General features: G+C 43.5%; 1 pseudogene; it reads left to right on the top strand.

Annotated features, from left to right (window-relative positions):
- The first annotated feature begins 563 nt into the window (after positions 1–563).
- On the top strand, positions 564–2,763 carry LOC109392078 (60S ribosomal protein L34-like; annotated as a pseudogene).
- The last annotated feature ends 8,285 nt before the right edge of the window (positions 2,764–11,048 follow it).

Here is an 11,048-nt window from a genome sequence, read left to right as displayed (position 1 = left end):
CTTTCCTTCAAGAAGACAAAGAACCAAAGTACAACATCATTCCCAGTAACAACCTCACTTTAATGACCTCTCAGGCCCCCTGCTCTCATTTTGTCCATTGACTTTTCAGGGTCCCTTCCCTTTCTTCATTTCTCCACCTACTACAACTCCCAACATGGCTTGGCCTTTCCCCCAAACCTCCAATTCCCCAGATATTTCTCCATCTGACTTTCATCAAATTAGGCTGCCCTTTCCTCCATTTCCCGAGGACTACATTCCTCAAAATCTGTAGTCTATTGTGGCTGCTTCTGGCCTATGAAAAATCTAAGTGCCACATCCCGTGCATCAACAGAAAAACACAGCATGTGGCAAAGGAGGGGGTTAAACGGGGATGCTCTGTCCTGGAGAGACTGGGGGGCATTTCCTGGAGCTCACCTTACAAGGGTTATTAATGAACAGGAGTGGCTTCAGAGGAGCGTTCTCTGACATATGCCCAATAATATAAACCAATATTTAAAGAGAGTCACCAGGGCAATAAGCATTAAGAAAACTTATCGCGGAGACGGTGTCTACAGGCATTCAGAATGATCCAGCGTTTAACATAAGGCAGGAGGCTCACCTACAATGCAGTTTCTAACAAAACTAGGCTGGCCCGAACCCCTCATAACAGAATTGTTTACCTTTATATTAAGAAGGTTGGGAAAACACCAAAATCTGCACGTGGCATGTGTGCCCAGGCCGACTTCGCAGAGATGGTGCTGTGAGACCTAAAGTTCTAATGAGGTTGTGTAAAACGAAAAAACATGTCAGCAGGGCCTATGGTGGATTCATGTGTGCTAAATGTGTCCAGACAGGATCAAGCATGCTTTCCTTATCGAGGAGCAGAAAATCGCTGTGAGGGGCCCGCCAAGTGGCTCAGTTGGTTAAGAATGCAAGCTCTGAGAAACAGGGTGCCGGTTGGATTCTCACATGGGCCAGTGAGCTGCGTAGGAGCTGAGCTGCTGCTGAGCTGGTGAGCACGCATGCCCTTAGCAGCAAGGTTGCTGGTTGGACACCCATATGGGATGGTGGGCTGCGCGCCCCCCTTCCCCCCCACCTAAGATTGAACATGCACCTTGAGCTGAGCAGCCTGGGGCTGCCTACGGACAGCCGGATGGCAACTGGACTGGGAGCTGAGCTAGCTGCGAACTCCACAACTAAGATTGATGGATAACTTGGCTGTTCCCCTTCCCCAATTCCTTAATAAAATCTTAAAAAAAAAAAAAGAAAGAAAATCGTTGTGAAAGTGTTGAAGGCACAAGCATAGAGTCAGAAAGCTAAATTTAAAAATGAAGCTTTTTTGAGTAATAAAAATAATTAAAAGGCAAAAAAAAGAAGAAAAATAAAACTTATCATCTAAGAGAAAATTCAAGGAGTTAGAAATGTTTATCATAGAAAAGACTTAGGTAGCCAACTATCACACAGAAAGAGGTGTTAGTCTTGTAGTTGTGACGGCAGAGGATGAAGTAGGAAGAATATCTGTGAGTTATAGAAAGGCAGGTTTCAACTTCACGTAAGAAAAATATCCTAAAAAGTTAGAACTGTCTATTAGTGGAATGGGCTAGTCCAGGGGTCGGCAAACTGCAGCTCATGAGCCACATGTGGCTCTTTGGGTATGTACATGTGGCTCTGAAACAAAATTGAAAATAAAAATAAAACTATTATAGTTTCATTTATAAAATTTTTAAAGGATATTATTCACATAATGGTGATTTCATTTGTTTTATAGGTCTCACAAAACTTCGGGGACAGGATTGGCTCTTCCGTCTCAAAATTTTGTGGATCCCTGGGCTAGTCTGTGAGGTCAGGAGTTTGCCCTTCACTGAAGATGATCAAGTAGAGACTAACCAGTCATATTGAAGAATTATTTTTGAAATTTGTTCAATAACCACACATCGAACACTATCTATTGTCCAGCACTGGGCTAGCTTCTGGGATGTAAAGCTGAATTGGTCTCTGTAGGACAGGAAAAAGATATCAACAAGTAACAAAGCTGTGAGTAACTCACAGGTCACTGGCCTCACCAGCCTGTGACAACAAAATAAGACTCAACTTACTTTTTATATACTAAAATTATTTCAGCACCAACACCCACCTGCCTAAATTCCAGAAATTAGCCTTTTAAAAAGCGTCTCTCCAGTTATTTCTTAGTCTTCTAAGATAAAACCTTATCGGGCCAAGAAGGGAAAGGGGGGGGCTTATGGACAGAAAACCATGGCAATCACTGCGGAGCAAGCTACAGAATTACAATCACAGTTGGAGGGGGAAGCCCCTTTTGGAGCTCAGTGTGGGATTGGACGCTACTGGGTGAGGGCCATCAGGAGACTTGGAGGATGGAGAAACACTTCAGAAGTTAGTGGCTGAATAGATGCAGTTTTAACGTGGAACTGAGCATGTTGCTTGAATCCCGACCTTAACGGGCCTACTTTGCCCAAAAACCAGGCCAAGAATTTTGACATTGCAGGGGAGAAGTTTGGAAGTGAGAAAGGTACTGGGATGTGGTAAGTTGTGCATATCAGACTGTTCCCAAAGCCAAGGACAATCACTGATCTTTCTGTACAACCTGAGATTCCTCCCTTTTTTGTGTACTTCTGAACTGAAGTGTGCTAATGATACCATTCTGCTCCGGGCTGTTACAGGAGGAAACAAAGAGAACAGACCATGTCTGAAGGTCTAAGGCTAATGAGGACCAAACTCACAGCAGCAGAACCTACCAGAGACCAAGTCACGGAGCTTGCCATTTGAGGTTGCTCCTGGCTGCTCTATCACATGAGTTGACAACAGAATTTTTGGGAGAATCCTTTGGAGGCCTTTCTTTATGCATGAGAGTGACTTGAGGAGACTTAGAGAGGTGGGACCAGCTCATGCTATCCATTCCAAGTTCATGAAACTCAGTAGTTAACACAGCCTCATTCCTTCTTGGCCCTGTCTGCATTGCTCGTACTGGCATTTACTCACATTCAGAACATAAACACGAGCCTCAAGGTCAGCATTGCCTCTGCTCATGTGATTTCCCTTTCCAATCCCCACATGTCCCCTGGGTCCAGATGCTGACCCAGGACAGATGGGCTTCCTTCAGCAGAAGTGACCCTAAGGCTTCTTAGCTATCGGAGGTGGGATTTTACTTCACTGTTTGCAGTGCAAACAGGATGCTGCATACTTCAAGAACAACAGAATAATAAACCTCACGGAAAAGCCAAGAAGTCCTTGAGGAGGAAAAAGAGCCTTAATTCTGGAAAAAATACAAAATTATAATAATGATACTATCCCAAAGAAACCACTTAAAGAAGTCAGATGATTTCCTAACAGAGAAACTCAAGTAATACACTGGGAACTAGAATGAATGCCAAAAGGAGGGCCTTTGAAATAGTCAATATTACAACATTAATATCCAGATGGCTCTCTCTAGGGCAGGAAAACACTATTGGAGGAGGAAGTGGGTAGGAGGGAGGGTGAGAGAGGCAACAACATTCACACCAGGCAAGGAAAGGGAAATCTGCATTTAATTTTAAACTGTCCTGGGCTCCCCACTGCTTGAGCCCACCAGAGAACAGAGGAAAGGAAAATAGTAACATTGTGTAGCTGTGAATGTGTGTGCTCTCCTCTCTGCAGAACTGTTTACCCAGTTCACTGGTGTTACCTCAGGGCAGTGTATTCCGAAGGGGATCCTACCAAACACTGGAACACTCATTCTTCTTCAAAACGTTCATCTGTGTTATTCCTGAGGGGACAAGAGAGGGATGTCCTGTGACCAAACTATTTTGGAAATAGATTTATCAAAATTTTGAATGCTTGTTTACTGCTGGGTGGGGTTTCTAGCCTGCTTTAACCTGCTAATGTACACCGTGGCTTTACAAATTAGAAAATAAGTGGCATTTCTCAAATTTCAATGAATGGATATTTCTCACAGGTGGCTTTCTGGACCTAGTGTTCAAATGGAACATTTTGAAATGAAACATTTCAAAAGCAATATTTTACTCCTGTATCTGATCTGGCATTCAGTCCTGAGATCTGTCTCAGATGAATCTTTTCCTTTCCCTGCCACCCCACTACCCTATATCAAGCAGTTACCTCCTGGCTGGGCTGCTCAGGTCAGGTTCTTCAACTTGAATTCTATTCTGCATACTACTGACTGCCTTATCCTTACCAAGCTCAGTTTAACTCCTCTATCTGCCTTTGAGATCCTACCAAATCTACACCATATACCTTTCCTCTTACCCCAATTAAGAATGAATATTTCTTGAGTGCCCGCTACATATATAGAACTGTTCTAAGCACTTTATGTATTAGCTCATTCAATCTTCCCCAACCTCATAAAGTAAGTGCATTCCTTTAAAAATTGACAAATAGGAAAACCAAGACAGAGAAAAGTTCAGTAATTACCCCAAGGTCACATAGCTAATAAGCAGCAGGACCACAGTATTGTTGATCCTAAAAAGTAATATACCTGCCAAAAAGGACTCCTTGTGGTTAATTGGGTTCAAATTCATAATCAGAGTGTAGCAGTTATTGCTGACAGGAGCCTCTCCCACACTTGGCATTTCAGGGGAAAGCCATAGACTGAACTGCCAGCCTCCTGCTCTGTGTTCCTGCCATCTGAGCCAGCCCCATATAAAGGAGTTCCTGGAATAGTCTTTCAGTGAGTGAGCTGAGACTTACCCTATCTAATTTGAACTGCACAGCTATATCCTCATTTGCATCTTTATTGACCAAAGAGGCTCCATAACAACAATTAGAATGTGTGATTCTGACCAATAAGGACAGTGATATTTGGACCAATCAGACTGGTGCAAATGTGGTTTCTCATTTGCATATAAATGGACAAATCAGGAACTGAGGCAGGAACTTTCTCTATAAAAGCAGACCTCCACGTTGTCTCCATGGAGCACAATTTGGTTTCCACCAGAAATTGCATTTCTCGGTTTGCAAACTGTTTATTCTAATCAAGTTTCTCCTCTTTCTGCACCCCAATTTGGGGCTTTTGTTGACATTAGAATAGTGGCAGCAAACTTTTGTTGACAGTATGAACTTCTGCAGGCCAGCTGCAGACAAAGACTTGCTTGCTCATAGCCACCATTCTGCAGGCATCTGCAGTCCACCTGCCTCATTTCTACTTTCTCTTGAAGGGTTCCCACCCTGGAATGCCCTCTTCCTCTGCCTCATTCCAATGCAAATGCAGGATGACACTGGGTCACACCTCCCAGACTCGAGTAATCTCTGAGGAGTTTGGACTATGTCCTTCCTAATGGCAACAGGGAGCCACAAGAGGATTTAGGAAGGTGTGTGACAGGATTAGATTTGTGCTGTTGATTTGTGCTCTCTCTAGAGAAAGAGTGAAAAATAGATTGGGTTAAGTTTAACAAAATCAGAGGATAGAGAAAAAGGCTAACATATAGCATGTAAATGAATTAATTTTCACAACTCTATAAGTTCAGTGCACTGCTTTCATCACCCCCATTTTATAAATGAGGAAACTAAGGTACAAAGAGATCAAAGAATTTGCCAGTGTTACCTAGCCAGAAAGTGGTAGAATCAGGATTTGAGCTGAAACTGTTCATTTCTAAAGTGATATTCTCTTAATATTTCCACAGTGAAATTTACTGCCTCTCCTGAGTGTTTTGATACCATTCTCTATACTTTTCTCCATGCTCAAAATAGTCCATAATTGTTTTGTGTTTTTTTTAAAGGTTTTATTGATGAATTGGGGGAGGGGAACAGTGTTGGGGAGTCAGGGAAGGGGAATAGGCAAGTTGCTGTCCTTTTGTTCTTCAGTCTAGTTGTTGAGGAAATCGCTTCACTGGCCCATGTTGGTATTATCATTGTGCTCTTCCTGGCTGAGGCAGTCGCTTGCTGGCCATTGGACTGCCCGCTCAAGGCAGCTCATGAAAGCTCACGCCTGCTGCTGGCCAGCCCCAGCGACTCATGGCTGCCCAGCTCCAGGTTGAGCTGTTGTTCACCATCTTAGCTGTAGAGGGCACAGCATTACTGGCCCACATGTGGGATCTGAACCGGGGCCCTGCTGCTCAGAGCTGGCGTCCCAAGCCGACTCTTAACCAATGCGCCACTTGGCTGGCCCTAGTCCATAATTGTTTTTAAATGGACCAGAGGGGGGCAGATTGGATACAGTGAACCTGTGAGGAGGCTGTTGCAGGTGAGCCACCTGGGGGAGCCCTCCTCGTGTCCTAAACTCAGGCAGAGGCAGGAAAGATGCAGAAAAGTGGGCAGATTTGAGAACCATCCAGGACAGAGACCCCACCCAGACTAATGTTGAATAAGGTGTGAGGAATAAGGGAAAAGAAGAAAGAGTCAACCCCAGGGTTCTGGTTGGAAGACTGGATGCTACTCCCAGCTCTCACTGCATTGTGCAGGGACTAGTACAGCCATCTCCTGTACGACCTGACTCCCAGTTCTTCAACCTAGATTCTATTCCACACACTATGGACAGCCTATCTTTACCAATGAAGAATCAACTTGGGATATTTACAAAACATTCCATTATTACTTTTCTTTTTTTAACAGAAACCTAAATTACCAGGAGACATATGTTGTGTGCCAGGCACAGGGTTAGGATTAGATACGATGGATGGAGACCTGGATAAAAGTACAAACATCAAAATCTGTCTCTCACAAAAAGCCCACTCCATTGATAGCCTGGAAGGGTAATGAAAGATATGATTGCCTACTTATAATTTGAAGGGGAAATTTTCTCTGCCCCCAAATAACCCTCTGTTGATGCCTGAAACCCACGATTTGAGAATCCATAGAACCTCTAAATAGATCTGGAAGCTCATGTATGTAATCAGACATTCTAATTTTTCATGTGAAGAAACTGGGACCGGTTTCTCTCTCTCTCTCTCTCTCTCTCTCTCTCTCTCTCTCTTTCTCTCTCTCTCTCTGACTCTCTCTCTCTCTCTCTCTCTCTCTCTCTCTCTCTCTCACACACACACACACACACACACACACACACACACACACACACNTCTCTCTCTCTCTCTCTCTCTCACACACACACACACACACACACACACACACACACACACACACACACATCTCTGATAATGGAAATACTGGAGGGAAGAAGAGGCAATACTTTGAAATTCCTATCACCTTGTGAATTCCTGAGAGGCTTTCCAATGTCCTAAGAGAATGAGTGCACAGGAAGCTTTGCTTCAGAGGCCACTGATATCTCATCCTAAGAATTCATTTCTCCATAGTAAACAGCTGGGAGAGTGCTTCGGATTCTTTTCCAGGTTGCAAAGGGAATTTGTCCTCAGGGACACCATTAATGCCTCTGCTCAACCATTTGGGAGAGAGTCTATAGACCTCTTTTAAACATCCAAGGGTGTACCTGTGCCCTTGTCCAAGCAGATGGGCCCCAAGTCATTGAGTCATAAATCTTTAGCAAGAGGATCACTATCTAGTTCAGCTCCCTGCCTTGCAACAGGATTTTATTATCCCTAGTTTTACACATAAAAGCCTGAATCCCAGAGAGGTTAACTGACTTGCCCAAGGTCATATCACTAGTAATGAGAACAGTCACTTTAGGCTATTACCTACTTAGAATCCTAGAGGCATAGAATGTCAGTACTAAAGTGATCTTATAAATACAGTGACCACATTTTCAGAACCCAAAACTAGGACATTTAGCTTGAAAAACCTAAGTGCACCTACAGGGACAGTGAACAGATTATTTGAGCTGGTGCTGCCCTAGAAAAGGGGATTCATGGCTGAGGTTCTTAGAGATCAGCCAGTCTAATCCCCCTCGTTTTGTAGTTGAGGCCACCGAAGCCCAGAGAGGCTAAATGTCTTGCTGGAGGTCGTAGGCAGAAATGTTTTCTGTTTTCTCAACTCTGAAGGTTGAGTCAACAGGGCGTGGGTGGGGGAGAGCAAGAAGGGGCCATTGTTCCCGACTGCTTTTCCCTGAGTGGACTGACCTAACTCCACAGTGCCTGCTTTAATTCAGAATGGGTGAGCTGTCCCTTAAACACCAGAGAAATAACATCAGAAGCCAGATAAATCTCGGGGTCTTGAGCTCTTGCAGAAGGGGGCAGCTAGGCCAAAGGGAATCGGGGGAACTAAAAGTTGTTTTCCTTCAGGAGGGGAACATTCTGTGGCAAGTGGATATTTTCTAGGGTTTTCTTTTTTCTCCCAGCAACAGGACATTAGAACGACATGATACAAGCTAATAACCTGTCTGGCTTTCTAAATTTTAGTGTAAATCAAGGAAACAAAGTACTTAATAAGGATCTGCATAAGCCCTGCAATGAGTTAGGCACTATAAACATTTATTATGAAATTTTCAATTTTCCCCAAACCCCTGCTTCGTGCAGTTTGACCTCATTTTCTATTTAGTAAGAGAAAAGGAGAAAGAATAAGGAATCAGCTCCAGGTCTCAGGGTGGGTCCATTTCCTGCAAGTTCCTTTGGCCTGCAGGCCCCCACCTCTGGACCAACACTCCTTTCCACATGAAAAAGTACATTTCATGGTGTCCTTTTAACACTGCAGCTATCCAAATTAGGACTCCAAGTAGCAGATGGAATCCTTCCAACTGTCAGCCTAACCTCTTCTCTATGCAAATGCAGAACTACTCTGCTGATAGAGAAATTGCTTCCCGGAAAACCAATTTCCTCCTTATTGTCCTACAGGCTGCTATGAGACACCCTGCTGTGTGGGGTGGGCTGTGGCCTGCTCTTTCCACCAAAGAGACTGAAAATGCAGAAAACATGTTGGTGAGACTGAGATTTAGAAGACGCATTTGAATGGGAGCTGTGTTCCCAAGTCCTTAGGTTTAGAAATTGTTTTCCTGATGCTTTTTTTCCATCAGTCTAGTTGCTTTGCACTCTCCAAGGCCCTGGAGCTAATGTTCTCAAAGCCTCACTGCCCATGATACACCCGCTATTGTCAGGGTTCAACAATTAGTTCATTCATTACTTCGTTCATTCATTTCCTCTAAATTTGTTTCCAAAGAACCCTAACCTGCCATTCAAACCCACCCTCTGTTCTGCTGGCCAAGAATCAAGACGGGTGGTGAATGGCCGGACTCTACAATGTGTTCTCCAACACTCTGTCCAAATTAGGGCACTTTTCTATGCCCACCAGCCACCCCAACCTTCAATCCTGCCTTGGATGAAAGCGAATGACACCGAACTTGAGAAGAGCTAATAAAAACTTGATCTCCCTGATAACATCTTCTTTAATTATTTAAAGAAAGGGACAGCCTGTTTAAAAACTCTTCCTGTTCCAGTTCTTTTGTTAAAACTCTCTTAGAGTCAATGACAGGTTGTGAAGCTGAGAGTAGGCAAGGGCTGGCTTTGCTGAGGGCATAAAGCAGGAAAGATGCTTTCTGGATGTAAAAAGAAGGGAGAAGCGAAAGACCCTTTGTTCAGATGAAAGTTATGCACACATTTTCTTTGCCAACCAAAAATGTCACCAAAGACGCCTATATATTTTAAAGCGCAAATATGAGAAGGTCAAGAGAACAGTCAAGTCTAACTTCTATGGGAACTTACTGGTACCTGTGAATGTTGTGTAGTGAACTGGAGGCAGGTTTAAGGAGGGGCTCTGCCACTGACTAGTTGTGCGACCTGGGATTATTTAACTCCTTTAACCTTCAGTTTCTTCATCTGTAAATAGACATCATACTAGCTACTCTACAGGAGTGATTTGAAGGTGAAATGGGAATGGGAGAAACATGTAAGAGCTTAGGGAGTGCCTGATACATAGTAAATATCATCTTACAAATGAATTGGGCAATGGATGAATTGGGAAGAAAGAAAGTAAATAGAGTGACTAACTGGGCTGTTCTCACATTGTTTCTGGTAGATATATTTCCTTTATACCCTGGATTATGCATTTGAATTACTCACACAAATTTAATAAATAGGTACTTAATTAGGATTGGACGCTACATTCAGTGGAACCTCTGGGTGTTTTAAGTTGAGGCCACAACAGGAAATTCAGATGGAAGCTGGACATTGGGAGAGAGAAACAGAAGGTGCAGACAGAGCTGTGGGGTCTGCTCACACGCTTTTATAGTAAATGTGGGCAGTTCTGGAATCAGTTCCTGTCCCTTTCTTGAAAGAAGAAGTCCTGGGCAGAGGGAATGGATGAGAGGGCTGGTGGAGATGGTCCAGACTAAGGCACCAGTAATAGGAAGAGAAACAAGGAGAAGAAAAAATAAATAAATAAATACACAGAAGTTTGCTACCCAGTCTAATCCACAGCTGCCTCTGTGAGTGTCTGCCCTCGTCTCTTTCCCAACCCTTGTGTGTGCGTTAGACTGACGTCAGCAATATTTATGAAAGCACCTACCTGGGCAAGGCAGGGTCCAGGTATTGTGAAAAATGACAGGATGATTAATTCTATGTAACAACACCTGGATAAGGCTTAGCATGTGCTAGGCACCTTTCTGAAAACTTTTAAAATATTAACTTGTTTAATTTTCAAAACAACTGAATAAGTTGGTGTGTTTTTTTTTATTATTATCTGGATTTTACAGCAAAGGAAAATGAAGCCTGATCATAACAGCTATATTTTTATAAAGTATCTACAATGTGGCAGGGTTTTGATGAGTCTGAAACACAGTCCTCAGAACAGAACCCTATAAAATAGTTATTATTATTTGTACTTTACAGACAAAGAAACTGAAGTTCATGGAGCTGGAATGACTTGCTTGCAGTCACACATACACTAAGTGGCCTGATTCCACCATGCTGCACCACTTCCTGGGTCTCCAAGACACGCTCTCTACCCTCAGGAAGCTTAGATGAGACAACGGGGAACCAGGGGAACCATGCCATTTAAGACAGATACAAGTGCCATAAAAATGTAGCAAGAACTTCATAAGTCTTAGCCTTCCTTCCCTTTCCCATTACCACCACCTTATAAGATTGACGCTCCTATTTGCTGTGGGCAGGGTGGAAATAATTAGACTTACAGAAAAACTAGAAATGAGACGGTCTCCTCACTGCTCTACAAATCCAGTCTGTCACTGCCACCCTTTTGACCCCTGCTTCTTCATCTCCCGCCCC

The sequence above is a fragment of the Hipposideros armiger genome, unplaced genomic scaffold, assembly GCF_001890085.2.
Source record: "Hipposideros armiger isolate ML-2016 unplaced genomic scaffold, ASM189008v1 scaffold_313, whole genome shotgun sequence".
Lineage (NCBI taxonomy): Eukaryota > Metazoa > Chordata > Mammalia > Chiroptera > Hipposideridae > Hipposideros > Hipposideros armiger.
The sequence above is the reverse complement of the archived record's forward strand: the minus strand, read 5'-3'. Positions and strand labels throughout refer to the sequence as shown.